Source organism: Aythya ferina (assembly GCF_964211825.1).
Source record: "Aythya ferina genome assembly, chromosome: Z".
In the NCBI taxonomy this organism is placed as follows: Eukaryota; Metazoa; Chordata; class Aves; order Anseriformes; family Anatidae; genus Aythya; species Aythya ferina.
In genome coordinates, this window is record NC_140299.1 from 6,035,798 (window position 1) to 6,041,151 (window position 5,354).

Consider the following 5,354-nt stretch of genomic DNA (forward strand, 5'->3'; position numbering starts at 1 on the left):
TGAACATCTCCTGTTGCTTAACACCATTTCTGTGGGTCCCTACAGAGAACAGAGAAATACTGGTCACTAAAGAGAATAGATCGGCACCTGGCCCTCCACTACCCCTCATGAGGAATCTGTAGGCTGCAATGAGGTCTCCCCTCAGCCTCCTCTTTTCCAGGCTGAACAGGGCTAGTGACCTCAGACACTCAAGGGCCGGGGCCAGTGATGGGTGGCGTACAGGCCCATGAGGCATGAGCAACCTCAGCCACCCGACCCTGGTGTTGACTCACCCTCAACCTGCAGACTGGCAACCTGCTCAACCAGAGCTGTGCCCACAAGAAGTGCCCAGCCACCCCCAGTGAGGAGTGGGGGGACTGCATTCAGTAAAAACTGACTGAATGGAGCTTAAAGATAGGACAAGATCTGAACCAGGAAATAGTGGAGGTTCCAGAATGTAGTGTAGCTCAAGCCATAGAAAAAGTGAATCGTAAAGAAAGGGATGAGTTGAAAGTATCAGCAAAACTTTTCATCATTGGATCAAACTCTTCATCAGTCAGAGACGCAGTTGATATGGCATGTTCAGCTCTTGGGGTTGCTCAGTTAGATTCAGTCATTATTGCCCCACCTCCCACTAAAGATGGAAATAGCCTCTCAGAGTATTTGCAACCTTCTTGGCAAGAACTTGAAAGTCTGGTTCAAAATAAAAAGATTGTTACCATATATACTCTGACTTTGATAAAACACTGTTAGAACAGGTGTATGTGTGGGCACAGGTGAAACCAAGTAGTAATCAGGTGAACCTAGCTTCCTGTTGTGTGATGCCACTTGATCTCACAGCACTTGCAAAACAGGTTGACATACAGTTGTTAACTGAAATAATGACTGAAACAAATTACTTTGTGAAGCAAGTTTCCAAGAAGTTCTTTGGGAAAGCATCCAGAATATCAAAGCGCACAAATGGATTCCTTTATGGATTCTCTAACATTCAGTCATTGTTAAAAGCAGAGTCAAGTCCAGATGCTATATCATGCAAGCTAAAAGAAATGCCTCTTGAAACACTCTCATCTTTTTATTTTTTTATTTTTTTATTCTTCTTTGAAATGGCCTACTGTTTTAATTTCTTGGGGATGGGGGAACAGTGTTTGTTGTTTTTTTTTTCCTAGGGAGACTTTTACAACATTTACAACCAAGACCAAAAGTTGTATTTATTCAGTGTGATGTCAGCAGGAGTGTCTGCAGTGCTCTAACACTATTTTTCTTTCTTAACCTATTAACCAGTGCATGCACCTGAATGACTCTACTGTGCCCAGCTCAGATACAAGTGTCTGCACTAGTTAAATGAATCTCATAACATGACTCAACAGAAATCCAACAGTTTCTTTGGATATACTAAGCTACATCTTATGTGAACATAAGGATCATAGCACTGAACATTTATGTTCCACAGTATGAAAAAATATATAATGAAGACCAGCCTACTTCCTCTATGTGTTGCCTTTTCTAGTGTAGGTAGATTAAGGCAGGGGCATCTTCTCTTTAATATGCCCAGAAACTTGAGGTTTCAATGGTACAGATATCTTGTGAATGACTCATGCTAACTTACTTACCTAATAATCAATTAAATTGTGTGTTTTATAAGTGATAGTTTGTGAGTTTTTGTGAACTGTGAGTTTTATAAGTGACGATGGATCAGTGGATTCCTTAAAATCTGCAGTATCATGCAGATACATGGATAACAGTGAATTTATCTTTGCATTAATACATTCAGTTCACAAATTTCCTGCATGTTTGTTTAGTCTCAAGTATATTCTATGCTATTCCCAGACCAATATATAAATTATTGTAAAAATGTTTAGGCAGTGTCATGCTTTATGAACCAGACCCCTGGGCTGTTCAGCATGGGTTAAACCAAGGACAGACTCTTTTTCATGACAAAGATATTAAGGTATCTATTATGAACCTCTGACCATCAAATTACTCACTGTTTGTCATACCATTTTTAATTTACATGGTGCAAGGGGCTTAAATGTCAGCATCTCTGTTATAACTTAGACTCCAGTGTCTTTAATTAATGCTTCATGGTTATGAAGCATGGTAACATGTTATGGTTATTTAGAATTTGCTGAAACCCCAAGAGTCGTAAATTTCCTTTACAGGTCTTTGTGGTATGGACTTTAACAAAACAGCTATAAAGAGGCAATAGGAATGAACAGTACATTACATAAAGCAGAGCAAAGAACGAGGAAAGGTGGGAATAAACTCCAAACAGATTGCAAGGTTTCATCTTTTCTAGGGTAGGGCTTGTGATTTTTCTGTTTGTTAGTTTCTCCAGAAGCAGAGAAGTGGAGAGTTAGTAGGAAATAAATTGTGCATAAAATTCTTCACATACATGTAGGTTTGTTTCTTATTTGCACAGTGATTAAATTCATATATCTTATGAACAAGTAGTTAACTAAATCTTAAAGGAGTCAATCTACTTGCATTCAATGCTCTTATTTTATTACCTGATGTGCTTGATGAATGTCTAAATTCTTTGAATTGGTCATGCAATCAGTTGTATGAACATGGCCATACAACTATGAAACATAAGATGATGGCGAGACTAGGGAAAATCACTCCATTAGCTTTCATCTGTGTTTGTGGAGGCACATTGCAGAGCTAGAATAAACACTGGACTCTGAAAAAGTCAATGAAGCAATATCAGTGGTAGAACAGGATGTCCTTGTCTTCCAAATATGATCCCGCTGGGTCAACGACAACTTAGGTAATGACCTTCCAACTCTACATCCAACTCTACTCAAGCTCTACATCTAAACGTCTTCTGAAGACTTCCAGGGATGGTGACTCCACCACTTCCCTGGGCAGCCTGTTCCAATGCCTCACAACCCTTTCAGTGAAGAAGTTCTTCCTAACATCTAACCTAAACCTCCCCTGGCTCAACTTTAGCCTGATCCCCCTCGTCCTGTCACCAGGCACGTGGGAGAACAGACCAACCCCCACCTCGCTACAGCCTCCCTTGAGGTACCTAAAAAGAACGATAAGGTCACCCCTGAGCCTCCTCTTCTCCAGGCTGAACAAGCCCAGCTCCCTCAGCCACTCCTCGTAGGACTTGTTCTCCAGGCCCCTCACCAGCTTCGTCGCCCTTCTCTGCACCCGCTCAAGCACCTCGATGTCCTTCTTGTAGCGAGGGGCCCAAAACTGAACACAGTACTCGAGGTGCGGCCTCACCAGAGCCGAGTACAGGGGGACGATCACCTCCCTAGCCCTGCTGGTCACACCGTTCCTGATACAAGCCAGGATGCCGTTGGCCTTCTTGGCCACCTGAGCACACTGCTGGCTCATATTCAGCCGACTATCCACCATCACTCCCAGGTCCTTCTCTGCCTGGCAGCTCTCCAACCATTCCTCTCCCAGCCTGTAGCTCTGCTTGGGGTTATTGCGCCCCAGGTGCAGGACCCGGCACTTGGCCTTGTTGAACTTCATGCAGTTGACCCCAGCCCATCAGTGCAGCCTATCCAGATCCTCCTGCAGAGCTTTCCTACCCTCAAGCAGATCGACACACACACCTAACTTGGTGTCATCTGCAAACTCACTGAGGGTGTACTCAATGCCCTCGTCCAGATCATCAATGAAGATATTAAAGAGGACCGGCGCCAGCACCGAGCCCTGGGGGACGCCACTAGTGACTGGCCTCCAACTGGACTTGACTCCATTTACCACAATTCTTTGGGCCCGGCTATCCAGCCAGTTTCTAACCCAATTAAGCGTGCGCCAGTCCAAGTCAAGAGCAGCCAGTTTCTTGAAGAGAATGCTGCAGGAAACGGTGTCAAAAGCCTTGCTGAAGTCAAGGTAGACCACATCCACAGCCTTTCCCTCATTCACCCAGCACGTCACTTTGTCATAGAAGGAGATCAGGTTCGTCAAGCAGGATCTGCCTTTCATAAACCCATGCTGACTAGGCCTGATCGCCTGCTTGCCCTGCAGGTGCCGCATGATGACTCTCAGGAGAATCTGCTCCATGAGCTTCCCTGGCACTGACGTCAAACTGACAAGCCTGTAGTTTCCCGGGTCTGCCCTCCGGCCCTTCTTGTAGATGGGTGTCACATTTGCTAGCCGTCAGTCAACTGGGACCTCCCCCGATAGCCAGGACTGCTGATAAATGATGGATAGTGGCTTGGCCAGCTCCTCTGCCAGTTCTCTCAGTACCCTTGGGTGGATCCCATCCGGCCCCATCGATTTGTGCACATCCAAGTGCCGTAGCAGGTCACCAACCAGTTCTTCGTGGATAGTGAGGGCCACATCCTGCTCTCCATCCCCTTCCACCAGCTCAGGGTACTGGGTATCCAGAGAACAACCGGTATTGCCGCTAAAGACTGAGGCAAAGAAGGCATTGAGCACTTCCGCCTTTTCCTCATCTCTTGTAACTAAGTTTCCCCCCGCATCCAGTAAAGGATGGAGATTCTCCTTAGTCCTCCTTTTTTTGTTGATGTATTTATAAAAACGTTTTTTGTTATCTTTAACGGCAGTAGCCAGATTGAGCTCCAGATGAGCTTTGGCCTTCCTAATTTTGTCCCTGCACAGCCTCGCTACTTCTTTAAAGTCCTCCCTAGTGGCCTGTCCAGTTTTCCAAAGATTATAAACCCTCTTTTTCTCCTAAGATCAAGCCACAATTCTCTGTTGAGCCAGGCTGGTCTTCTTCCCCGCCAGCTCATCTTTGGGCACGTGGGGACAGACTGTTCCTGCGCCATTAAGATTTCCCTCTTGAAGGGCGCCCAGCCTTCCTGGACCCCTCTGCCCTTCAGAACCGCCTCCCAAGGGACTCCACCAACTAGTGTCCTGAGCAGCTCAAAGTCAGCCCTCCGAAAGTCCAATACAGCGGTTTTACTGGTCCCCTTCCTGGCCTCGCCAAGAATAGTGAACTCCACCATTTCGTGGTCACTCTGCCCAAGACAGCTCCCGACGATCACGTCCTCCACCAGTCCTTCTCTGTTTGTGAAGAGAAGGTCTAGCGGGGCACCACCCCTGCTAGGTTCACTAACCAGCTGTGTCAGGAAGCTATCTTCCACGCTCTTCAGAAACCTCCTAGACTGCTTTCTCAGGGCTGTGTTGTGCTTCCAGGATATGTCAGGGAAGTTGAAGTCCCCCACGAGAACAAGCGCTGAAGATTTCGCAACTTCTGTCAGCTGCCTGTAGAACTCCTCATCCGTCTCCTCATCCTGGTTTGGTGGTCTATAGCAGACCCCGACCAGGACACTAGCCTTGTTGTCCCTGCCAATCCTAACCCAAAGGGACTCGACCTTGTCATTCCCAGCCTCGAGTTCTACAACCTTGAAAGACTCTCTAATATAGAGAGCCACACCACCACCCCTTCT

General features: G+C 46.1%; 1 pseudogene across 1 annotated transcript; it reads left to right on the forward strand.

The window, feature by feature from the left end:
* The first annotated feature begins 273 nt into the window (after positions 1–273).
* LOC311427438 (glutamate--cysteine ligase regulatory subunit pseudogene) lies at positions 274–1,036 on the forward strand (annotated as a pseudogene). The gene has a single exon. The product of its transcript is annotated as a glutamate--cysteine ligase regulatory subunit pseudogene (transcript).
* The last annotated feature ends 4,318 nt before the right edge of the window (positions 1,037–5,354 follow it).